Consider the following 27485-nt stretch of genomic DNA (forward strand, 5'->3'; position numbering starts at 1 on the left):
ACCTCACAGGCTGAAGTTGGAGTACATCACTAATAAGTATAAGGGTGGAACTGTTGGGGGCCAAGTAACGCCATGTCTAGTAACTTTCTGCTGAGGCTTGTAGTAGGGATAAAACACGTGGATCTTTGTCCTGTTCATCTTGTATACTGATAGGCTCCCTCACCTATAAGGAGGAGGGATTTAGGGACTAAAGAGAGAGGGGGGGGGAGAATCTTTCTGGCTTGATGAAGCTGCGTGGCATCTCTGTTCATGCTCCAGGGTAAGAAGGCTTCTTCTCAAGGCTTGGCCTGGTCAGGGTGTGTTTTTCCCCATCGCCCTACTAGTAGAGGGGACTGGGGACGAAGGACCCCGACATGGAACTACGGGCTGACTGAGGAAGGATTCTGAGAAATGTGGCTCTAAAGGAGACAAATGATTTAAATAGGAGAGAAAGGAGCAACATGAATAGAGAGAGACACTATTAGGTGTCCCCTCTGACTGGAAGATTCCTCATTGGCCCATTCTGTGCGAACTTAAGATCTTGATCCAGGACAGGGACAAGGTACCTCCACTTAAAGTTCCCAAGTATCCCTCCACCGACCCATTGACTCAGCCTGCAAGACAGGGAGAATCACCTGTGTAATCTGCTTAGCCTCCAGCACATTTGGTACAAAGGAAACTGCCCAGCCCTCCATTTTCAAAGATTATCATTTTACTGTGGCCTTTGCATCCCACCCTGACAAAATGTGCTTTGTAGCAGATTTCAACACAAACACAGGGTAGCCATCTAGTACACTGAAAAGCTCAGTGGCAGCAATGACTGACCAACTCTCAGCATGTAGTCATCTTCAGTACTCCACACTGAGCCTGCTAGCCAACCACCTCCACCACCAGAGCTCAGTATGCAGGAAAAGAGAGTACTCCAGGATGATCTCACACCCACACCATAAGTGCCACACCCAGCCAATCTATCACAATGGGGAGAGATGGAGAAGAACTAGCTTGTGCTGAGCACTAAATGGGCTCATGCATCTCCTTTAATTTTCCCAGCTAGCAAATGGCTGCTCACAATTTGATGGTAGAGTTTTGCTGAGCCAAATAGGTCCCTCCCCTCAGTTTAAGAATGGCAAAATTTAAACTCATTCTCATCTCTGTCCAGCTCCAAAGCTGTTAGCTTTCCAATTAAGAATGGCTTAATAATGGGAACAAATTTAACCATAGTTGGTATTATTGGTTAAAACGGATGAAATCTGATCCATTCCTTCTTCAATTCCTAGAAGTAGATTTCTAGGAATTAACATGAAAAAATTTCAATAAGAAAGCACCCAGAGCCTAGTGCAAGCCTTCAAACTGCCCATCACACACACACACACACACACACACACACACACACACACAGCTTTGCATGTACTAATAATGGATTTTACAGTTACCTTGCAGAGGTAGCTGCCCAAGCCGTTGCAAGTCTTGTGTAACTAGTAGGAAACCAAAGCCCAGATATCTGACACAATTTGCTTGATTGAGGTCAGTTTGTCAAAGGTGCTGCTGGAAAATGAATCCAGTTCATCATCTTCTAGAGCACATATGACAGCTCAGTCATCTCCAACAGGTCAAAATTCTACTTCAGTCACTCTAAATGGAACTAAAATCATCTTTTCCCAGCAAAATCTATGGAAAATTCTGGTTTTAAGAACAATGAGAAGACAACTGCAATGAGATTGGAGTAACAGAATTCACATTTGAACTGTCTCTTTCTCACAGATAGCTGCTGCAAGATTTGGGGAATACAGTGTCACTTCTTGGCTGAAAAGTACCCAGATATCCACTGACTCTATAGTAAAATACGTTGTGAAGCCTAAAACAACCCATTCTTTCCAAAATACTTGCTGAGATTTTTCTCTGTACCCTGATTCTGATGACAAAAGAGGTCATCCTAGAACCAAGAGTCTAGAAAAAGATGAGCCACAGCACAGATCTGATAGAAAACACAAGACCAATGAAAGGCTGGGGATGATGTCGCTCTGCAGAAAAGTACCTGCCTAACATGCTTGAGTGATTTCGGGTTCAATCGCCAACTCCCCTTTACCTCCTTAAAAACAAAGACTAATTAAAAACAAAAAGGTTTGATTAGATCAATTTTTAGTCAGGTTTTGCATACCTATAATCCCAAGGGACTGAACCAGGAGTTCAAGGCCCACCTTGGCCACCTGGTCACTAATAAATAAGTAACCAAATAAACAGCCAGAAACAGTAGCTCAAAACTATACTAAATCTAGCTACTCAGGAGGCTAAAATTGTGAGGATAGCAGTTTAAAATGTCCTTAAGACTCCCAACTCAGTCAATAAAAATCTGAGCATAACTATTCACAGTAGCCAAATGAAGGAAACAACCCAGATGCCCCAATACAGATGAAGAGATACAAAAGATGTGGTATATATATATATACAATGGAATTCTACAGAGCCAACAGACAAGATAAAATAATGGCATTCACTGGGAAGTGGATGAAGCTAGAGCGAATCACATTGAGTGACATAAACCAAGGACAAAAGGCGCATGGTCTCCTTGATATGTGGATATTAGATCCAAACAGTACAAGAGCGATGATTCAATATTTGGGTACCCAAGGTTATGGACACGGTCTTGGAGATATAAACATAACTACATAGACATAAAAATCTACGATGGGATATATACTCTATAGACGTAATGTTATATTCTATAGATTGATATGTATCTATGACATACATACCCTCGGCTTAATTTTAATTATGTTCTAAAATCTATGTGCCAGTGATTGCATATAGATTCCCTTCTTGAATATTTGTTTGTTAAACATGACATTTGAAATATGATGTAAAAATCAGTTAATAAAAAATACTGAGCATAACTGTGCATGCCTATCACCAGGAAGCACAAATCAAGCACAGGATCAAAGGGCAGACCAGCTGAGGCATAAACCTGAGACATTCCTCAGAATTAAATAAATAAATACCTTAAACAAAATCTGTGAAGGATATGGCTTCAGTAAGGGAGCACCTGCCTAGCAAATGCAAGGCTGAGATCAAACCTCAGTATTGCCACAAAAAGAGAGAAAACTGCGGTGATTTAAAATTGGATAGTGTTTTTTTTAAGTTACAATGCTGAATATAAAGAATGGAAAGGGATAGCAAAGTAATATTTCCTTAAAAAAAAAGGAGGGAGGAAGGGGAAAAGGAAGAGAGGAAGGAAAAGGAGGAGGGAAAGAAAAAAAACACATGCAGATGAGCTGCAAACAGAGCACAGTAAAATAGCATAGTGTTCCACGGGACAGCAGCTTTTAAAACACTAAAAACAACTGCATAACAACACACAGGGAAACACACAGAATCACATTAAACAAGAGTCCCCATAATTCAAACATACGTTAGAGTATATTTTTAAAGCCATATGCAAGAGCGGCTGGTGTTTTAAATACATAGTCTTACTCTTTTCTTCTCCTTTTTCAAACTTTACAGAGCACCGTTTAACATTTATAATTCTTAAAATATTTTAATTGCTGAGAACACAGATGGAGGCGTGATTAATCCTAGCTGAAATAACGTATGTGAAAGGTGGAAACTCTAATTACCACCAACACCCATGAATGGTATTATTGTCAGAGTATGAAAAAACTAGAATTCTGCATAATGTCATCAGAGCACTGGAGCACGAGTTATTTTTATGTTCTGCCACTTGGTTTCCAGCTCATATGACAATAAACAACTTTAAGCATTTCTGTATGGCACTGAAAAAAAAAATTCTTAGAAGAATACATGCAAAACAAAGAGGCCAAGAGGCCAGAGACCAAACACTTGTGGCTCACACTTGCATGCCTACCTACTGAGAAATGAAGGTCTAGAGAATCTCAGCCTGGTTCAAGGCCAGCTCTGACAGACAAACTCACAAGACCTCTTTTTGAACCAATACATGGGCTTACTGGCACACACCTATCATCCTGACTATATGGCCGGTAGAAATTAGAGTAATCACCATTACAAATCACACCTAGCAGAAATAGAAGCTGAGCATGGTGACACATGCTTGTCATCTCACCTAGGGCAGGAAGCCTAAAATAGTAATCATTCCTGATTAATGATTTTTGTATTTTCATCACTGCCTAAGTTCAAATCACAAACTCAACTGTAAGGGGTCTCCAGGTTTCTTGACCTTGTTTCTCTTCTAAACTCATGCCTAATCCCAACGATCAAAGACAGACCTGGCTATGTGAGTGATTCCATCACCTACAGAATCAAGTCTCAATTCTCCACAAGGCCCATGAGGTTCCAGGAACTTGACATTCCCCAGGCTTCCAGGCCTCACTTCCAGACCTGCCTATTTTCTGAGTCCCATCAAGCAGACCCAGAATGGGATGGTTCTGCTCAAGCTGTGGTTTTGGCTGCAACCCATCCCACTTGTTTGCTTATTAGTTCTTATTCAATCTTTCAAAACAAGTATAATCTTTACTTGAAGGACAAGATCTCTTAACCCTCAGGGCAGAAGAAATCAAGGCTCCTGTGGTCTGCCCCTGCCTCAGTGTAGGTTCTAGCAGTTAACATCTTCATGTTGAATTTACCCATGATGCTTGCCCATTGTTTGTTTTGCCAGATGTGGAGCTTGACTCAGGGCCTCAATGCTGTTCCTGAGCCCTTTTTCTTAAGGCTATGCTCTATCACCTTGTGCCATAGTGCCACTTCTGAGATTTTTGGGAGGTTAATTGGAGGTAAAAGTCTCACAGGGACTTTTCAGCCATCCTGGTTTTGAACTGCAGTCCTCAGATCTCAGCCTCTCAAGTAGCTAGGATTATAGGTGTCAAACACCAGTGCCCAGTCATTTTAAATTCTTTAGAATGCAATACTCTCTCCATCTTTACAACTACCAGAGTTTCACCTCATATAACACTCAAACAAAAGCTTAGAACTTTCAAATACTTGCCAAATACTACCCTAGATTTACTATAAACATAATCCCTCTTTTACAGAGGAGGAATCTGAGTCTCTGAGGTTAAGAAACTTCTGCAAGGGCATTAGGAATGTGCTGATATTTTACCAAGTCTGCTCTCCTCCAAAATCACTACTCTTCCCTTAATGATGTTCTACATATGGTCTGATGCTCAAAGTGAGGAAGTCAACTGTGCCGTAAAGTAAAACAGAACCAAAGTATACAATAGCGTCATCTTTATTATAGACAATCTAAGAGAACCATCATTCTCCTAAAGGCAGCCCAAAGCCATCTAGAATGTGGGTCTAAATGGCAGAAAAACAAAAAAAGGATATTCTAGCTGGCCAGCGTAGCTCAGGCCTCTAATTCTACTTAGGAGATGGCAAGACTCTCAGTTAAGACCAGCCAGGGCAAAAAAAAAGGGGGGGGAGGGGGGCACCAGAATCTATCTTGAATAGCTGGCCATGTTAGTATACTGCTTCACACCACAAATAAGGAAATTGTAGTCCAAGCCAACCAAGCACGAAGAGAAATCTTACTTCACAAAATGACCAACACAAAAAGGACTTACAGGAGTGGCTCAAATGGTGAGACATCTGCCTAGCAAGTACCAAGTCCTGAGTTCAAAGCCACAGTACTACTCAAAAAAGGATTTTTGTTTTCAGTATCTCACTTTATTAGTATACATTAACACTATAAGAGGGTTTTAGTATATGACACATCCATACAATGTATCCCAAGCAAACCCACCCCCACTATCATTCACCCTTATCTCCCACCCCTCCTTCGAAAATGATTTCAACAGATGTCACTGCTGTATTTTCATATCTGCAAATAAAGTACTAGACCATATTCATCCTCATTCACTCACAGTTCACTCTCCCCTGTCCTGGTACTCACACCCAGAACAGTGTTTTCCTGTCATTTTTTGTTTAATATTCTTAACAAATTGGTTAGCTTATTATGGGCTCTGGAGGCATATGGAAAGTCATCTCCAAACTGAGAACAAGTGAGAATACCTGCACCCTCTCCTGGTCTTCAAAAAGTGAATCAAGACAATAATGAACACTTATGCCAGGCTCTGGAAGCTCACACCTGTAATCCTTGCTATTTAGGATGCTGACATCTGAGGATCACAGTTCAAAGCCAGCACAGGCAGCAAAGTCTATGAGACTCTTATCTTCAATTAACCACCAAAAAACCAAAAGTAGACTACACTGTTGGTGGAGTGCAAACTCATTCAATCACTACAGAAAGCAGTATGGCAGTTCCTCAAAAGATTAATCATAGAGCTCCCCTATGACCCAGCAATTCCACTACTTGGCATTTACCCCATCATCCAGAAATAAGGACACACTAAGTCCACTGGCACAACAATGTTCATTGCAGTACTATTTACCATAGCAAAGATGTGGAGCCAATCCAGATGCCCCTCAGTTGATGAGTGGATCAACAAGATGTGGTATTTATACACAATGGAATCCTATACTACTAACAGAAAGAACGATACTGCCCCATTTGTAAGGAAATGGAAAGAGAAAAAAATCATACTAAGTGAAGTAAGCCAGACTCAGGAACATAGGCTCAATGGTTTCCCTCATTTGTCATAATCAGTTTGAAATCTTGGGCTCTCCTAGCAGAGATTTACAATAGAGCAAAACCTAGATATATAAGGCAGTATGATGGTAAATGAAAGGACCCCCAGGATATAGAAACAAAAGCCATATAATGAGTGATTGTTGTCCTTAATGTACTATGTTATCTCTCATCACTTTTGCTGTCCCTTGATTATGTCATATTGTTACAGTATTTTGTGGTGTTATCTGATATATTGTTTATATGCTCATTTGGTTATTTGAAATAGGATAGGGAAGGGGGGAAAACAAGATGAGGGGCAGGGGTGGGGGGAGGGAAATGGGGACTAAAGACATGAGAAAGGTTATCAATGTTTGTGAAGTAATGCACCTTCTATCTGGTGAATATAATGTAACCCTTCTATTAATTATAATAAAAAATATATGAAAAAAAAGAAAACCAAAAGTGGATCAAAGTGGTAGAGCACTAACTTTGAGCCCAAAAGCTCAGAGGAGACCCTGAATTCAAGCCCCACAATCAACAACAACAAAAAACAAAAAACAAAAAAACAAAACAAAAAAAAACCAAAACAATGAACAATTAGCCAGCCAGGCATTGGTAATCCGAGCTACTCAGAAAACTGAAACCTGAGATTTATGGTTCACGGCCAATCAGAGCAGACAAATTTGATATTCTTATCACCAATAAATCCCAAAAAGCCAGAAATGGAGGTATGGTTCAAGGAGTAGACAGCCAGCCTTGAGGGAAAAGCCAAATGAAAGTACAAGACCCTGAGTTTAAGCCCAATACCAGAAAACAGGAAGAAGGAGAAAAGAAAAAGAAAGAAGAATGAGTACTTAACAAAGAGCCTGGCACAGAGAAGGGGTTCCAAAGGCTGCTGCTAACTAAACAAACCAACCAGTAAGACTTCCTCCAGTCCCCACCCCTGCCTGTCTGAGGACTAACGAAAAGAGCTGGGAGCTGAGAAACCCAGTACTGTACAGAGACAGGAAGTCTCAAGTCTCATAAGAAGTTCTGTTTCTCTCCACTAACTGAGAAAATAAACAAACAGTTAATGAACTCAAACAGACTAGGATAAAGAGGCAAAAATTATCCTAAAGTTAATCAAATACCCTTAAGAAAGACAAAAGCTGAAACCCAAAATTCCATTATCAACTTCTATCTGCCACAACCAAACAGGAGTGAGTGGAAGGCTTCTCAAGTGTGGAGGGAGCTTGCAGAAAAGCTGTGTGTGTTCAATGAGCAAACAAACAGGCCCCTCCTGACTCCCCAAATCAAGTCAGATGTATATGACTCTATTCCACCAAATTCCAAAAACTTTGAGAATACCAGCAATTCAAATTCTCAGAAGCTCTAGGAGGCTGTGAAATCCACCCAAGATCACACTGGGATTCACAGACTTTAACCCAGACAGTCTGGCTTTCACAGCCTGTACTGCAACCAAAAAAAGTCATATTTGACAAAAGAGGGGATGGGCCTAGGCTAGTTACAGTTAATTATAAGCAAATGGCCTAATAAATAGTTGGTCAAGTTTCAAACAGGTGAGTTTTTCCAAGAAACTGGCGGAGGTGGTGCTGGAAATTGAACTTGGGGATTGTGTAGTGTGTGTGTTTTACTGGTGAGCAACATAGGGCATCACTATGCCAGGCCAGGGCTCCACCACAGAGCTACAATCCTTCCCAACACCTTCATGAATTTTAACCTGTGCCAACCTAGCACTAGTAAAACCAACATCCTCAGGACAGGACCCCTCCTTCACTATGCCCCAGAATTCCAAACCTTCTCCAGCCTCTTTATATAATCAAAACAAAACCTCAAGAATCTAACTTCACTTGAAATCTCTTCCCAAAAGTCCATTTCTGAAGAACAGACCTAATTTTGAGGGTTTGCTACTTCTGATTGTTTCATCTTAAAACCACAATGCATCTTTAGCAGGACACAGTTGCAGACAAGTTCCTAAAAAGCACCATTCCTATGTGCTGTTTTCGTGGTTGTTGTGTTGTTCATCTGTCATTATGTTTGAAAAGCCATCGAAAGCACCCAGAAATGAAGTGAAATTAACAGATATCCTAGACCATTTACAATCAAACATTCTCACAATGTAGGATCCTATTTCAACCTGTCTTAGTCTATAAACCTGATATAAATGCATATTTTCAAGTCCTACAGGAGCACCATTCAGAGGCAGGGCCTGGAGCGCTTTCTGAGTTAGCACCCTGTGTGATTGTGCTAACCCACAGAAGTCTCACAGCCACACCTCCCCAGAATTAAATCCCTGAAAAAGAATTCCTGCAGGAAAGCTAGATGTCATTTAAATATCAAATTTCCCCCCAGCTAATGGTCATTTCCAACTGCTATCATTGAGGGCCCCAAATTCTACAGTCTTTCCCCAACTCTAGAGAAAGAGCTAAGTTATCAATCTTCTACAACTTGCTACCCCATCTGAAAATTGCCTTCATTTGGCTGCCAAATATTCCTTTTCTATTCTAGAAGCTTCCATTTCTTGCAAAATTGATCTCCAATATTTGTGTTCTCTTTCCTCTTTATTAACTAAAATTTATGGAAGTTATTGATATGGATTGAGCTCCCAAAGTAGGCTCCAACAAACCAACCCAAAATCAACTCCCTCATGCTAAGATTCCATGTCACTAAAATGAAACCTGGGGGTTGGGGATTTCTCTCAGTGGAAGAGCACTTGCCTGACAAGTATAAGGCCCAGAGTTCGGTACTCAGCTCTGGGGGGAAAAAAGGAAAAGAAACCTTAACTGTCTACTTCTAAGATCTGATTTTTTTTTTTTTGCCAGTCCTGGGCTTGAGCTCAGGGCCTGAGTACTGTCCTTGGACTTTCTCAAGGCTAGAGCTCTACCACTTGAGCCTCAGCACCACTTCCAGCTTTTTCTATGTATGTGGTACCAAGGAATCGAACCCGGGTCTTTGTGCATGCTAGGCAAGCACTTTAACCACTAGGCCAAATTCCCGGCCCCTAAGATCTGATCTTTTGAGAAGGATCTGATAGATAGAAAAGATAAGCAAATTCAAAAAAAAAAAATCACAGTAGCCTGGGGTGCAGTGGCTCACGCCTATAATTTCTGGCTCCTCAGGAGGCTGAGATCTGAAGATCAAGGTTCAAAGCCAGCCCAGGCACAAAAAAGGACTTGAGACTCTTATCTCCAATTAATCTCTAGAAAACAGGAAGTGGGGTTTGGTTCAAGGGTAGGGTGGTAGCCTTGAGCTGAAGAGCTCTGGGACAGTGCCTAGGCCCAGAGTTCAAGCCCCATGACCCACCCCCCGACCCCCGCCAAAAAAAAAAATCATAGCAACCAATCAAAAGGCACTTAGTCACTCTAAGAAAAGTCTCCTCTACTTTAACCATACAAGAAAGGCAACTTGACCTTAACCCTTGCTTTGCTCATGGTATGTTTTTTTGTTGTTGTTTTAATTTTATTGTCAGGGTAATGTATAAAGGGGTTACAGTTACATTCACCAGGTAGTAGTAGGTGCATTACATTCATACCCATTCCCATGTTTTTGTCCCCATTTCCCTCCTCCACTCCCTCCAATCATCTTGTTTCCCCCTTCCCTTCCCTATTTCAAATAAACAAATGTATATATAATATACCAGGTAACAGTAACCACATGAGATTAACCCATAAGGGAAAAAAAGAAAAGAGAAATAACATAGTGCATTAAGAACAACAATCACAAAGATAAACCTCTTGTTTCCATACTCTAGAGTTCATTTCATTTAGTCTCATTCTATATGACCTTACGTGCACAGCTTATGAGCTATTGTTTTTCTTATTCCAGTTCAAGCTCCTGTCTTTTGTAGAATGGATGCTGCTTACTTCATGAATTGCTAATAAAAGTTGATTAGATTCTAAGTTTAGTTAGTTGAAATCTTGTTCTGGAAGTATGCCAACACAAGATAGTCAAGTTCAAATCCTGGATGAGCCAGGTTACTTTGAGCCCATTTCATTTGCTACAAAGCAAGGATGATAGAAGTACCCTAAAAATGTGGGAGAGGGGTTGTTAAAATTCCATGATGTTATCATCTTAAAAATACACTAGAAGGTTCTGTTGTCCCCACTAACTCAGGCCTCAAACATCGTCTGAACTTGACCTATTTCAAAAGCCTCCTTACAAAGAGCTCTACCACCCACCTGTCTACACAACAATCTCCTCTCCTCCATATCACCACTTGCCAAGGCTTTGTGGCAACTCAGAGATCTGATTACTTCATCTCTCTGCTGAAAGACCTTTGACAGCTATCACTTGCTCACAGGATCAAGTCCACACTTAGCCTGGCACACAGCACATAAGGCCTTTGCAATCTGGCTCTCTCCTCCTCTCCACTGTACCCAAATGCTAGGCACCGTCTGTTCTAGTCACAACCCCCAAAACATGACTTGCATTTTCATGCCTCTGCTCATTGCTGCTCCCTTCATCCTGAAAGCCCCTCACTCCTTTCCCACCTGGCAAAAATCCTATGCATGCTTCATCTCTTCTCTCTGCTCCCTGGTGCCAGCTCTTCCTCTGCCTCCTCCTCCTCCTCTCTCCCGCTGCAGCACAGTCTCCTGCATGTCTAGTCTTCTGAGACTGACACAACTCTGGACCTCAAACTCAAGCACACAGTATCAGCCCTCAATAAGTATTTGTGTAAAAATTAATGCAAGGCATTCACCACCTTTTGACACATGAAAATAGTTTCTAACCAACAACTTCTGACCAACAACTCATCAGGACAATATTCTCCCTGTACTAGATAACTCTCATTTACTAAAAGAAAAGAAGCAAAAAAGGCCCTGTAAAAGTGCAATCTCGGTGAATTTCACTGTTTTAGCAATTGGTCACTATCCTTCTAGAACGGCATGAAATCATGCTATTTGATTCCCCCCAGCTGGATTTTTAGTATGGACAGACAAAAAAGGTCCCCCTTACATAAACAAAATATCTGGGAAAGGAAGAGACCAACAAAACTGTTAATTAGGGGAAAAGTGTAAAAAGCTCAAATGCAGCTGGACCTGAATGTCCTTAGGGAATCAAATTCAATTTCTAGGACTAGACAACTTCCTATGCAGGAAGCAGTGCGACCCCTTGTCTGGCTAAGACCCTGACTGTACAAGCCAGGGGTGCCCAAGATTTAGAGACGATTTACAGAAGAGCACTTTTTGGTTTACCTATAAATGCCAAGAACACAAACCCCCAAATATCCAAGCAGTCTCTAAAAAGCTCCTTGGTAAATAGATCATATTCATTCTGCCTTTATATGGGTCTTAGCATTTGGTCTCTTGTTTGTTTGGCGAGGGCCAGGGTGTGGGCAGGGCTCTAAGGACTCAACCTAGGGCCTTGCCCATGCTAGTGCTCTACCATGAGATACATCCTCAGTGCCACATGGGTCTTTAATAAGGCACAAAGTCAGTTGTGAAGATCTCTTCTCCACCAATCTGGGATCTCTCTAGGGAAGCCTGCTTTCTTGGCAGGCAACAGCCCTGTTCATAAATAAACATGTATGTTATTACTTGAGTATGGTATACAGACAGACGTGTTCCATCTAAATAAAATAAAGCTTATTGTTCTAAACCACATTCAAGGAAAACACTACTCAAGTCTGGGGATTTTCTCATGTCCTCACAGTCTCAGTAAGTAAATAGATTTCTTTGCATACTGATTTTCATAAAAACCAGACAGACAGCTTATTAATAATATTATTGGGCCAATAATAAAATACAATACCCCTTTTTTTGTTCTCCAGACTTTTTCCTCTATAAATCATCATATAAACCTATCCTGCCTGTCTGCTCAAACTATTTTCTACTGGCATCTATTTACTATAACATACATAGCTGTACATATTATCTTGAAATCAAGGTCTTATAGGACTCCTGTACCAAACAAGAACCTTAAGATGAATAAGTTTTAAAAGACACATAAATTAAAACTTTGATTGAAGAACTGACCCAGAGGAAATGATGTTGTGGCTCAAAATGGTAGAGCACTAGCCTTGAGCTGCAAGAGCTCAGAGACAGTGCCCAGGCCCAGGGTTCAAGCCCCACAACAGATTAAAAACAGCAACAACAACTGACCCAGAAAGTTCAATTTTAAATATGGTAAGAAAGCCAAATGTGGTGGTATACACATACTTTCAACACCATGGAGTAGATGCACTTAGCGAGTGCTAAGTGGCCCTAAGCCACTTGGCCAAGTACAAAGTCAACCAGAGCTAGAAAGCAATAACCTATCTATAAAAATAAATAAATAACGTGCTAAAGTAAAAGATGGTACAAGAGGCTTTACACCAAGTATGGTGGTAAGTAGTTTACAGGGTCTCATTTTTGGTCTTGACACAAATTCAAGGAATGAGAAACTACTTACTATTCATATTTCACAGATACAGAAACTGGTCAAGTAAATTGTCAGAACCATACACAAAAACCAGGTTCACAGGGCTCCAAAGATCATGCTTTTAGGGCTGGGGACATAACTTTGTAGTAAAGCATATTTACTTGCCTAGTATATATGAGGCCTGGAGTTTGATGCCTGGAACCATACGCAAACTACCCAGAAGAATAGGATGGGCTGGACATAGTGACATACAAGCATAATTACAGGTAAGGACTAAGGATGCTAAGGCAGAAAGATCACTTGAACCCAACAGTTTGAGACTAGCCTGGTAAGCACTTGTAATCCTTAGGCATTTGTAATCCTTACTACTCAAGAGGCTGAGATCTGAGATTGAAGGCCAGCCTGGGTAGAAAAGTCTGCTGGACTCTATCTCCAAAATAACCAGCAAAAAGGGTTGGAAGCATGGCTCAAGTTGACAATGTAAAAATATAATTTCTTCTCTGTGGATATTCTTGCACTGGCATATTTACCAGAAAAACACTTGGTTAAAAATGTATTTAGTTACTAAGTCCCAATGATTGTAAACAGAGATTCTCTCCTTGAACACTTGTTTGTTAAACTTGTCATTTAAAATATGATGTAAAAATCAACATTAATAAATTCTTTAAAAAAATGTACTTAGTACAACCAATTGCCGGTGGCTCACATCTGTAATCCTAGCTATTTAGAAGGCTGAGATCTGAGGATCGTGGTTCAAAGCCCGCCTGGGCAGAAAAGTCTGTGAGACCCTTATCTCCAATTAACCACCAAAACAAGCCATAAGTAGCACTTTGGCTCAAGTCTTTGAACATACAAGCTCAAATATATTGCTTAGGATCTGAGTTTAAGCACAGGTTTGGTGTATGTCACACATACATACACACAATGTATCCAATGAAAGATCTGAATTCCTAAATAATCATAGTAAAAAATGATTCCTTAGAAAATAGTATTTTGTCATTTCAACTCTAACACCCTGTCATTCTGAATAAAAATCAGCCACAAATTACTTAGCAGCCAAGCCACTTTACCTGTAACCTATCACTTTCAGTCTTCACGGTGCACAATGGTGAAAACTATAACTATTTAAAAAGGCCAATCAATAATTGTGGATACAATCCCAACACACTTGAATATAAATTCAACGAACTTCTCCTTGATATTCTAATTAGCTGCTTTCCAAACAAGTGCTATTATTTTTTTATAGTAAGAACAAGCTATGCCTTATGAATTTCCAAAATTAAATGCCTGCTCCCAAATCACAGGAGTGAAAAAACAATCTAGAATATTTTTTACCAAACAGTATTACTCTGGTTTTAATTATGCCTTTAAGCCTCACCTCCACTTCAGAGAAAATACAAAGAGACAAGGTAAGGGACATAGGACACAAATGTAGAGTAGAGAATATCCTGTAAGTTTTAAAAGAGGATATGACCACAGGCAGCATTTTAAAAGACTAAAGGAATAAAACACCACCAAGAATAATGAACTTTGACTTAAATCTTGATTCAAAAAATGGGAACAAAAGAACAATGAGATATTTCTTAAAAATTGCTTATTTTACATGATAATGAAGGAGTGAATCTTATTAAGTACTTAGAAATGCATACAGAAGTTTACATGTTGTTCTGTTTTTGAAATATTTTAAGGCAAATCTCAGACAACTATCATTAGTTTCTGGCCAAAAGAGGCTTCGTAGAAAGTAATTTCTACAGTTCCATGCATTTGAGAACTAATGAATACTTTTTTCCCTTCAAAGAAATTCAAAATGAACATCAGATCTTACTCAAAAAATCTTTCAGTTAAAAAATTTCTGTTGATTAACCCAATTTAACAACTTACTGGTCTAGGAATCTTTTTTTCACTATATGGTATGCATTGGTTTTCTGGGTTTCAGTTCCCCATGGAATAGAGATAATGCCCAGACCCTGAGTTCAAGCCCTAAAACCAACACAAAAAGTAACCACGAGAAAAAGTGGTAGAGTGGGCCGGGAGTTTGGCCTAGTGGTTAAAGTGCTTGCCTAGCATGCACGAAGACCCGGGTTCGATTCCTTGGTACCACATACTTAAAAAAAGCCAGAAATGGTGCTGAGGCTCAAGTGGTAGAGCTCTAGCCTTGAGAAAAGTCCAAGGACAGTGCTCAGGCCCTGAGCTTAAGCCCAGGACTGGCAAAAAAAAAAAAAAGTGGTAGAGTGTTTGTATGAAATCTAAAAGAAAAGCCAAAATCATAGAAGCAAAGAATAGAAGAGTAGTTGCCAGGTGTTAGGTCTGCCTGGGAGAAATGATCCCTTCCCTTGGAATTCTCCTGTGCACCCTGGAAATCCCTGCCCAGACTGTAACCCTGGCAACTGGCATGTCCTCCAGTGGGAGGTCCCCCAGTCTGAAGTATTTCTTCATCCTCTGAGATCACATCCACTTCCGCTGTGCCCACACTCCCCCCCGTTATATAATCTCTCAATTCGGGCCAGAAGTTCTCTTTCTTCCACCTGACTCCATCTTGTGCACCTGTAGGTCTGTTTTCTCTCTCTCAATAAACCTTCGCCTCTTAAACTGTGTGGAGTTTCCTTTCGACAAACCTTACACCAGGGATATAGAGTGAAGAACTGGGGAGAGACTAGTCAAAAAGTACAAATTTTCACTAATAAGGTAAGTTTCAAGGAACCAAATGTTCCGTGTAGTGTGGATAAAGGAATTATTCATTAATTCCATGTGACAATCGCTACATAATATATACATATATCAAATCATGACATTATAACTTCAAATATTTAATCTTATTTTCCAATTATTTTTAATTTTTTTCAGAGAATTATTATTGTAATTAATGGAAGGGTTACATTATATTTGCCAGACAGAAGATGCATTACTTCACAAACATTGCTACCCTTTCTCATGTTTTTGTCCCCATTTCCCTCTTATTTTAAATTTTTTTTTTTTTGCCAGTCCTGGGCTTGAGCTCAGGGCCTGAGCACTGTCCTTGGACTTTCTCAAGGCGAGAGCTCTACCACTTGAGCCTCAGCATCACTTCCGGCTTTTTTCTATGTATGTGGTACCGAGGAATCGAACCCGGGTCTTCATGCATGCTAGGCAAGCACTTTAACCACTAGGCCAAACTCCCGGCCCTATTTTAAAAATTTTTAAATAAAAAAAAAGTGCTGGGATGAAAATGATTCTAGTTTGGATTCTTCACTCAACATCTCCTTGACCTCCAATTTCTCATACATGTTCAATGTTCTCTGCTTTCCTGATTGCCAATGACTTCAGGTGAGTTACTCCCAAAGTAAATGGTGCAGGGTAACATTTGAAAACTGGGTTCTACCTCCTTCTCTCAAAGGATGAACAGGTTAATTGGTTTTGGGGGTTGGTTTTTTGGGTTTTTTGCTAGTCCTGGGGACTGAACTCAGGGCCTGAGCACTGTCCTTGGGCTCTCCTCAATGTTAGTGCTCTACCACTTGAGCCACAGCACCAGTTCCGGCTTTTCTTATATATGTGGTACCAAGGAATCAAACCCAGGTCTCCATGCATGCTAGGCAAGCACTATTACCACTAGGCAAAATTCCCTGCCCCAGGTTTTGTTTTTTAAATGACCAACATAGGGAAGGATTACTAGTCATCAAAATGCCTACAAGCCACCAACAAAACCAACAAGTGGACAACTTAATTGTAAAGGGCAGAAAGAACTAGAGGCCAATGTCTCATACAGCCTTATCTAGCCAACACAAGGGCCTGAGTTCAAGTCCAAATACCAAAAAAGAAAAAGGAATAATAAAAAGCAAAGCATTATAATTAATGTAATAATAATGTGTAAGCAATGCACTGGGAGGAATAAATGCTGAAAGAACTACTGAAATGTGGAGTGGATAATCAGAAAAAATGTCAGGAGAAAGTAGTATTTTAGCTTGACACCAAAAGATGATAACTTCAGTAGTGTGAGGGAGAGTAGAAAAGACCTCCATCAAAGGCAGGAACCAGGCCACACAGAATGTCATCACCTAGGAGTAAAAGAGGGACTAGCCACTCCTATCTGTCTTTTTATCCAAAACAACTGACTAAGTGGCTAAGAAGCCGAATCAGTAAAAACAATAAATCCATTTCCCTAACATAAACTGTATACAGTTTACAAAATTGTACACAATTTACAACATACAGGCATGTACATTATTAATATCTAGGTTTGTTCATGATTCTCCCGTGTTATCTAATTACTGAGATTACAGGTATGTACCACTAGGCTTGGATTCATTTAAGACAAAAACAAAAAACAGGAAAAAAAAACTTTTTAAAGAGTTAAATTCAAAACAGTATGCTTAGCTCATTGTTATTAATAACACAAAACCAGAAAACTAGAAAGTCTCATTTTCTCATCATTTATAAAAAGATCTTTTCTTAGCTGGACGTCTGTGGTTCATGCCTGTAATCTGCCTACTTAAGAGGCTGAGATCCGAGGATCAAGGTTCAATGTCAACCCCAAACAGGCAAATCTGAGAGATTCTTATCTCTAATCTGCAAAAAGGCAGAAGTAGAGGAGTAACTCAAGTGATACAGCACCAGCCTTACAAGTGAAAGCATAAAACCCTGAGTTTAAGGCCCAGTACTAGGAGTTGGAGGCATGGCTGGGGGGTTCAAGGCATGGCTCAGGTGGTAGAGCACTAGGCAATGAGCAAAAGCATCATTCTCAACAACAAGCAAACCAACAAAAGATCCATTACTGTGCATACATGCACATATTTTCTTGTTCCTGACATTCTAATTCTCTTTAATAGGATAGCATTAGTATTACCCTACACTTTTCAAGAATCTTTTTAAGCCTTTTGCCCCCTTGTTAAAGGGTCAGTTTAATTAAATTAGATAGCATGACCCAAAAATCACTTTGAAGGAATAGAGTTCACATTTTCAGGAAAGAACATAAGAATACCACTATCAACTTTTACATCATTTCCACGGGTGACCTCATATACCTAAGTGATGGGAGGATATCTAATACATCCGTCAGTACACCTCAGATACAAACTTACGTATCATACACGGATATATGTTTAGGAAAATTTGGTAAACCCTTTTTTTCGGAAGTCCTGCTATTTTATTCCCTCTTAATCTGGATGATCACAAATACTTCACTTTGGATCACTGTCTTATTAAGCATAATAAAAATGCTTTGTTTTTCATCAGAGAGCTTCTGAACCACAAAGTCATAGAGTTGGTTAAAGTCATTATGAGTCAGGTACCAAGAGGCTTATACCTGTAATCCTAGCTACTCAGGAGGCTGAGATCTGAGGGCTGAGGGTCAAAGCCAGGCTAGTTAGAAAAGCCCAAGAGACTCATTTCCAATTCACCACTCAAAAAGCTGGAAATAGAGCTGTGGCTCAAGTTATAGAGCACTAGCCTTGGACAGATAAAGCTCAAGAACAGTGCCAGGCCTCAAGTTCAAACCCTAGATGGACATCAGGAAAAAAAAAAAGTTATTGTGGTCTTGAGTACCTTTGATCTTTGCATTCTACGTAATCTCTCCTATGCTGACTACCTAATGTTCCCAATATGGCTGGACTCAAAGGTGTCATACCTGTTCATTAACCAGTCACCCGAAACAGTATTTGTCTTGGCTTAAGATTCACTCAGTAGAATAGTGAACACACCCAGAGTACCTTTAAATACACAGCCAATATAAACCCACAACAGAATTGCAATTGCAAGTAATGTTGTAAGTGATTACAACGTTGGAAAGCACTAGCTCCCCCAATAATAATCTGTAACTATAATGAGCAATGAGTGAATCTAGGCAAGCCCAGGCAGCTGAGGCCAGCTCTACTTCTAAATCCCAAGCAAATTGGGCCTTGCTCTTTTGTCTCATGCCCATAATCCTAGCTACTCAGGTGACTGAGACTGAAGATCGTGGTTTGAAGCCAGCCCAGGCATGAAGACTCATCTCCAATTAACCACCAGAAAACCAGAAGTGGCACTGTGGTTCAAAATGGTAGAGCACTACCCTCAGCAAAAAAAAAAAGCTCAGGGACAGTGCTCAGGCCCTGAGTTTAAGCCTCACAACCAACAAAAACAAAAATAATAATGTTGTTGGTTTAAATCACAAGAAGCAAGGAAGGTCAATGAGAGAACTATACTATTTCATTTTCCCCAAGTATTTACATTTTTTAAATTCACACATCTAGTTCCACATGAGTAAGTACTCAATAAACATTAATAATTGATTAGAATCTCAAGTAATTAGAGCAAAGCAAAACAGTGAGGGGAATATAATGGGCTACATCGTAATAATGGACAGCTTCAAGTTTTTAGCAGTATCTCAGTAACCCCTTACAGAAGTGTGTGCGTGTGATGCAATTCAAAGGCCTGCAGAATGTGGGCAAGTCTACTTCCCAGACTCTCTCAGGGGTGTACATCACAAGAACATTAAATCTATATCTTTTCACACGTTTGTACGTCGATATGACCAGTGATACCATTTTTGAAAATATATGCTGTGTTGGCCAGTTCTTTTTGTTTACTTACATATCTCTCTTCCATGAACAACCATCTTCTCCTTTGTGGAATGAATACTTCGTCTCCTCACTGTCACATCTTGTAGGTCTCACAGGAGCTAACAATCGTAGTTGAACACTGTGCTGGGCCATAGTGATTAAATGTGAGTAAATGCCATTTGAGCCAAAGGGTTCTAAAGATTTCTTTCCAATCAAATATAAATGTCAAAGTGAATGATGAAATGTTATGACATATTCAATAAATACAGCAACAGGCCACTGACACTATGCCAAAGAAGAAAGACATGGAGACTGAAAAAGCATATCACATAACTATATACAGTACTATAAGCTACACAAAGACCTTTTATATACCTTCCTATGTACCATCTGTGCATGTCTTCAAAAATGCATGCAGAATTTCATTTTTCTTTAAGAAATTAACTACAGGCAAATGTTTCTTAGAGAATTCCTCACTCCACCCCTAATGTTGTCCACCAAAACTGTGTCACCCTACAGGTGCTGGGCCGGGCAGGAAGGGCTGAGCCACTGGGGCTCTAGGATAGATGGTTGAATATACAGAGTTCATATCTATTTACAACTGTGGCTAGGGGGATTTCTTTTTAACCTATGCATTCCATAAATCTGTGTTTAAAACAAGGGACTTTGTTATATCCCTGCCAACATTTTCCTTGCCCTGTCATTCCTATGAGATGTTATTCTCCTTGATACTCACATTTGTGGAAGCCCATAATGGTAACACCCACCCTACAATGACAGCCTCCATCAGCAACACAGCAAAACAGAAGCTGGAGAAAACCATTCTCTAGCCACAAAGCAATGTGTCCAGAAAGCCTTCATCAAAACCTGTCTCCCAAACAAAATCTACCAGCCATTCCTCATCTTTGCAGCACAGATATAGTCTAGTCCTCTAATTTAACTAGCAACTAGTGCTTTACACAGCTCTAGTCCTCCTCTCATTTCCCATGGAAATGGCAGCGATTTCAGATTCATCACACCTTCCAGTCAGTCATTGGGTACTGATTGGCAAATCCTCCTTTGAGATTTTTTGGGGGTTTTCTGTGTGTGTGTGCGTGTGTGTGCGTGTGTGCGTGTGTGTGTGTGTGTGTGTGTGTGTGTGTGTGTGTGCTGACACTGCAACTTGAGCCCAGAACACGCTTACTTGGCTTTTCCACTGAGACTTGAATTCAGAGTCTTCATTCTCTCATTTGGCTTTTTCCATCCAAGCTGCCACTCTACCACTTGAGCCATACCTTTTTGCTGTTTAACTGGAGACATGAATCATACATTTTCCTGCACAGGCTAGCTATGAACTATAATCCTCAGATTTCAGACTCCAGAGTAGCTAAGATTATAGGCATAAAACACTCAACATCTCTTTTGTGGTATTAATCCCGCTGCTTGAAATTTTGAACTGATACTTCTTTAAAAGTTTAGAAGTTAAAATGGTCCAGATGCAAAGGCAGAAAAGAGGTTATAGCTTAGCATAGAATTTTACTTTTGAACTCTTTCAATACAATCCAGGGGACAAAGGCGACACTCAGTGGTATTAAATACAATTAACATGGTGGCATGTGCAAGGCCATGGGTTCCATCTCTACCACTGCCCCCAAACATAAACATACACATACATACACACACACACACACACACGTAAAAGCCAGATGCCAGTGGCTCACACCTGTACTTCTAGTTACTCCAGAGGCTAAGATCTAAGGATCATGGGTCAAAGCAGCCTAGGCAGGAAAGTCCACGGGACTCTTCAACTACCAAAAAACAGAAGTAGAGCTGTTGCTCAAGTGTAGAGCAACAGTCTCTTGAGGGAAAAGGCTAAGGGACTGCACTCAGGCCCTGAGTTAAAGCCCCAGTACCGGCACCAAAGGGCAGGGGGAGACAATAGTTCATGCCTGTAATTCTAGCTACTCAGGAGGCTGAGATCTGAGGATTGTGGTTCAAAGCCAGCCTCAGCCCTAAAGTCAGTAAGACTCTTATCTCCAATTAATCACTAGAAAACCAGAAGTAGCTCTGTGGCTCCAAGGGTAGGGCAGTAGCCTCAGCTAAAGAGCTCTGGGACAGCACCCAGGCAGCCCCAGGACCAACAAAAAGAAAAGAAAATCCAGCTACCAGAATGATTGTCCTCCTACCCTTTGTGCCCTGAAACAGGAAACCAGAATATAGTAAACATTTAAGAGACAAAATGAAAACAGATCACCTGTAATACACAACTTGTTTACCATTAAGCCAATGACAAAAAGGGAAAATTTATTTAACATAAAAAAGGCTGCAAAATCAGGCTTAATTCAGTCACTAGCAGAAAGAACTCAATAATACAGATAAAGAATTTGAGAATATTCATCCTGGCTTTATAATTAGGTCGAGTGATACCAAGATGAAAAGCAAATGGTATGTACATTTCTTTTTTTTTTAATAAATTTGACAACTGATCTCCCTAAGAATGCTGTCTTGGTTACACATCTGGATTATAAATCATATTAGACCCTGAAGCCTACTTAATAAAAAAGTTGAAAACAAACAAATGATTAGTTGGAGGTATGTGACTTTGTGGAACTCTCCTAGGGAGAAAGTTTTATTACCATTATTAGTGAACTGTTTTTAATCCTTCACATCAAAGCATCTATATTAACCCTAGGGTTCTGAAACCAAAATAACCCATAAATGAAAGACTGTAAGGAACCACCACATGTTAAGGTTAGTCTGTTGGTCAGAGTTTGGCCAATCCACAATTGATCTCCATAAATAAAGAGACCTTCAAAAGGGAGCAGAATCAGGCTGGGAGTTTGGCCTAGTGGTAGAGTGCTTGCCTAGCAAGCATGAAGACCCGGGTTCGATTCCTCGGTACCACATACATAGAAAAAAGCCATAAATGGTGCTGAGGCTCAAGTGGTAGAGCTCTAACCTTGAGAAAGTCCAATGACAGTGCTCAAGCCCTGAGCTCAAGCCCAGGACTGGAAAAAAAAAAAAGGGAGCAGAATCAGAAGACTTCAGTTCAAATTCAACTTCACCATTCACAGATGATCAGGATAAGCCAATCTAACTTCCTGGGCCTTGGTTTTCAGGAGGAAATTATATAATGTAGACCATTTATAAGTTCTGTTGCACTGTTCTAACACCACAACACAGGCTCCAAAAGTCCTATTGTTTTCCAACTCTTGGACTGTCACAAAACTTTAGGGACGCTAGGTAATTCCATTTTAGGGATAATTGTGCAAGCCAGCCCTATATGACAAATACTTTCACAAACTGGGAAGGGAGGAGCTTTACCACCATGGAAATAAACATGTAAAAGACAGTTCCAAACAAAGCTACTCTAGCAATGTACCCTTGTAGGTACATTGTATGTATGTGTATATGTGTGTATGTGTGTGTGTATCTGCATGTACATTACTCCACATTACTTTGCTTCTATAACTTCTTCCTGAAGCTTACAAACCAAACTTTTCATCACAAAAAGGAAAATAGAGCCATTTCTTAAGCTATGAAACCCTACTCACAATCTAATGGCAATAAAATCCTTACAATTGGGTTAAAATGTCTAGTGGAAACATCAACATTAACTTTAATGTGCAGCTATGTTGGCTATCCTCATTTTAATATGGATTACAGCTCCACTATCCCAGGGACACTGGTTTAATGTTCTCTGTGAGATAAAGAATCATCAACTCAGAAGACATCTAAAAAGGGACAATTTAATCAAAGCAATTCCATTGTCTCTTTAAAAAAAAAACTGTGCCCTCAATCACTCAGTATCAAAAACCCACTATGGCATCAAATAAATTGTGTGTGGTTAAAAAGACAAAATGTTCTTTTGGCGTTTTGGGAAGCAGAAAAAGGCTGACTATGAATCAGTTGTTTTAGCTCTATGGTGAACATGAATTATGATAATTTAGACATTCTGGTGGTTAAACCAAGAAAGCAGGAAAACCATTGCTTCCAAGTCCAGCAAAAGTTAAAGGTTATGGCAGCAGAACTGAAAGACTAGGTCATGAAAAGCAACCTTAAATTTATTTCTGGACTTTCCTGCTTCCACTAAAATGGATGACACAATTTCCCATCCTTTATTATCAAATCACAGCAGCTTGGAAGCCTGGATGGCACTGGTTTGGCAGGTATCTGGAACAACCCTAGAAGGAAGTCCTGAAAGATGTCAAATAACACATTTCCTTTACTCCAACACTTTTCATTGTAAAACCACCAGGATGTGGTTGACTGAAACCCAACAAGTATACCAGCTGAGGCATATTCTGCAGAAACCAGCACAAGGTAGGGATCTCTGTAAGTAGCTTAGAAGAGTAAAACGTTCCCAAGCACTGCCACAATGAGCACCTCTCAGTCACTCATAAATTCTTTTATTCCCAGCAATCAAGAAGCAGCTGTTAAAATCCAAGAATCTTCCTAGCAGCAGATCTGAAATACCTCTAGGCTGGCCAGAGACGCTTCACAACTGCTTTCTTCTCCGTCCCCTCCCCCTCTAGCCCCAGGAGTGCCAGCCTGGCAAGAATAAAGATGACCCAGGAAAGTGTAGGGGGGGAGGAGTAGTGGATCTGCTGAAAACAGACAGCGAAGCAGGCTCCCTTCATTTCCACCACAGAAAAACGCCAACTCTGTGCCAACTAACCAAGTCTCTCCGCTCTTCTTCCAGCCCCCGCCCCCAATGCACACAAACTTCTGTAGTCGGCTGTGTCTGGCATTCCCAGAGTTCTCGACCTCAGCCGTCCCCAGCCCCTTTCCTCAAAAGAATTCCTAGCCAGGAGCTGGTCTCAGGTTCACCTCTCGTGCAGATTCCACCTTGGAACCCGCCGGGGTCAAGTTCAAGATGAAGGTGCCCTCCTCATCTCCAGGTTGACGCCAGAGGGGAACAGAGCTCCCCTTCCCTCCCGACGAGGAGATCGGAGGTTGGTGGGGAGAGGAAGGGAGGTGATGCCAAGGGTGAGCCCAAGGGGCTAGGGAGAAAAGACGGTCGCCATCCCCCGGTGCCTGCGCCCGATTTGTACCTGGCCACCGCCGCATTTCCTCCCGGAGCCTTACACAAGAAGTTTGGAGAACGCCAATCCGCGGGATCTTTCTGTTTGCAAACACTCCACACAATGCCGAGGGCTTCCTTCCCACCCCCCCCCCAAACCTTCCCGGAAAGCCGCCACGCCAAAGCCCCGGAGCTCCCCACACTCCACCGCCCCCCCCCCCAATCGCTGCGCCCTGCACCCCAAGGTCCTCCCCAGGCTCAAGGTTGCGCCCGGCTAACGTCCTCTCCTGATAACCACTCCGCACCCTCGAACGGGGGGGGGGGCTCACAACCTGGGCACCACCCTGATCATGCCCAGCTCCTACAATTAGAAGAAGAAATCAAGGTCTGACCCCATCTCAGCCACGCCAAAAAGAAAAAGAAATAAAAGCGTGCCTAGGCGAATCGCAGGGTTTGTGGGCGGCGAGGCGGGACCGTGAGCCCAGAGCCGGGTAAGACCAGGTACCCCCGGCTCAAGTTCGCTCCGCAACTTGGTGACCCCGCGGAGTCCGGCCGGCCTCGCCCCCAGCCTCGCCTCCCTCGCCCCAGGAATCCCAGCACAGACCAGGCCCGGCCAAGCCCGGGGTGGGGGGAGTGAGAGAGACCGCGCGCCCAGCCAGGGTGGTCCCGAAACGCTAGCACGTCCGCGTGTCCCAGCTACCCCGGACCCGCACCGCCGAGCGCGGAGGAAACCGCACCGGGAAGACGCCGGCTCCCCCAGAGGCGCCGAGCCCGAGGCCCCGGGCACCCAACATGTCTGTGCCTGTCCCCGGAAAGCTCCCGGGTGTGCCCGGCGGAGGAGGGGGCGCTCCGGAAACTTTCCCACATGCCTTCCACTCACCCCCATCACCCTCTCGGTCCTCCCCGGGACCCTCTCCGCCGCGGCGCGCCGCACTCCGGGAGGCTAGCCGTGTCCCGGACGCAGGGAGGCCCGTGGCGGAGCCCGGGCAGCGAGCGGAGTTACCTGCCGGGAAAGTTTCCAGCTCCTCCGAGCGGCTCCCCACCCCCAGGGCTGGGCCTTGGGGCGCGGCCAGCCAGGCAAATCCACTGCTGCCCCTCGGCTCCCGAAGCTCGGCTCCCGCAGCTGCCACCGCGAGCGCTGCGCTCCGGCCCGTCCCCTTTCCTCGCTCGGCCCACACCGGGGCCTCATTGGCAGCGCGAATCCCCGCCCTTGCGCGTGTTCCCGAAGGCACCTTCCTCTCGCGCGCCCGCCCGCCCGCCGGCCCCGGCCGCGCCTCCGCGCCCCTCCCCGCCCGGAGCGGCCGCCGCTCCACCGACCCGCCGGGGCGCGGCGCGCGAACTTTCCGATGGGCGCGGGAGCGGGGTGCTTCCGCGCCCCTTCCCTTCTCTCCTGGAGGGATCCCCGCGCGCGTTCCTGGGCCTGGGCCTGGACGCCCCTCTGGGACCCGACGAGAGGAGTGATCATCTTTTCTACCCCCCCCCCCAGCCTTTTTTAAATCAATATAGCGATCCGGCCTTCCCTGTTTTCTGCTTTCTGAGAGGAAAGGAGGACATCTGGGAGCAATTAGCCGAGCTGAAGTTTCCGTGGATGCCTTGGGGTGGCCTGTGTGGCTTTGTTGGTTTTTCTTTCCCTCACTTAACTGAACACACAAACGCACTCACTTTCTGAGGCCGGAATGAGCTAAGGGAGACCGAAGGCGGGAGAATGCATCTCGCAAGGCTGCATCTTTTTCTTTCCCAAAAGAGAACTAAGGACGTTCAAGGACGAGGGATAGCCTGGGTTGGATGTCCCTGCGACTCAGGGGTCTACAACCTCTTTGGAGTGCTATCTGGGCTCTGTCCACCAAAGGACAAGAGTCCTGCTTGGCTGACAGGAGGAGAGAGGCCTGGAAGGGAGAACAGACAAAGATGCCATTATTATGTTGGCTGGTGGCAGTAAATTAAACCCCCTAGTTCCCTAAATGTTTTGTTATTCTCTCTCAGAGCAAAAGCCAGTATAGTTGGCTATGTAGCCTAGGAATTCAGAAGCCCTGGGTTCTCAGAAACCTCACAGGAGCCAGGTCAACCTGGGAGGCTTGGCCTACTACTGAAGCCCTTTGGTCTTTGGGTTCAAAAACGGGCCCTTTGGGCCGGTTTTCCTAAAGGAAGGATTAATTAGAACGGCCAGCCTGAGTTGTGCCAGGGTCGCCCCATTGGCATAGCTGAGCTGAGAATACAGAAGTCGCTATAAATGAGTTTATTGGCAACCCCTAACCTTGCTGTGGTAAATCGACCTTTAAAGGCAACTGTTTTAAACAAGTTTCCCTATAAAAACTAAACCTCATGCAGAACTTCTCAACATAAAGACACCAGCAGGAATGGTTGTCCATACTTAAAGTTCTTGTAAAAAAATAAAAGGTGGGGGTGGAGGGGTGGACAGGACAGGAAGCAAAATGCCTCACAGTCTCTACAATACCTAAAAGGTGACTGGATTTTTCACCCATGGTTTCAAAGGCTTGATTAACATCATCACTATGTTGATATTTGAGCAGTAAAATATCGGCAGCCTTGTAGTAATTCCTGAAACAAAGCAGAACATGAAGACTTAAAAATACAAACTTCTTTCTCCCCTCTGAAATGTTTCATTGCTGAAAAACACAGTAATATTTAATTAAACTTCTCCTGAAATATGTAAAATTTATCAATCGTTCAACAACCAATGACAAACTTGGGAGCCAAAACAAAAGACAAACTCCTCTGTAATCTACTCTGAAATGTTGAGATTGTAAGAAGTACATGGCTAAGGGAATTAACTGGTTCAATCTTCCTGCTTCTAAGTCTTTCATAATGGGTGAGAAGTATGATAGATGAAACTTGTAATTTGTAGCAAGTGCGTCTGTCTTTGACCTCTAGCTCTATTTCCAAACTTTAATGAAATCGCTTAGATTGAGCTTTGAAGGCGGTGAAATTCATCTCCATCCCCCCACCTTTAAACAGCAAACAGAAAATTACATGAAGTAAATATGTTAATTTTTGGCGTAATATTTTTGGTTGAAACCCTTTTGTTTTTTTGGCTTTTTTTTTCTTTTCTTTTTTTTTTTTTTTTTGCAGTTTC

The 27485-nt window shown here is 42.2% G+C and overlaps 1 protein-coding gene across 3 annotated transcripts in view; it reads right to left on the bottom strand.

Moving 5' to 3' along the window:
- The window catches only part of Tanc1 (tetratricopeptide repeat, ankyrin repeat and coiled-coil containing 1), a 222862-nt gene extending 197358 nt beyond the window's left edge, over nt 1-25504 (bottom strand). For 2 of the 3 annotated variants that reach the window (XM_090342782.1, XM_090342783.1), the window contains exon 1: nt 25272-25363. The gene's annotated coding sequence lies outside the window, so the exon portion shown is untranslated. Of the gene's footprint in view, nt 1-25271; nt 25364-25394 lie in introns of those variants that run through there. The other variant, XM_090342784.1, reaches the window with a different exon arrangement.
- Between the last annotated feature and the right edge of the window lie 1981 nt (nt 25505-27485).

The sequence above is a fragment of the Megascapheus bottae genome, chromosome 12 (genome assembly GCF_031878675.1).
Source record: "Megascapheus bottae isolate mThoBot1 chromosome 12, mThoBot2.hap1, whole genome shotgun sequence".
Taxonomy (NCBI): Eukaryota; Metazoa; Chordata; class Mammalia; order Rodentia; family Geomyidae; genus Megascapheus; species Megascapheus bottae.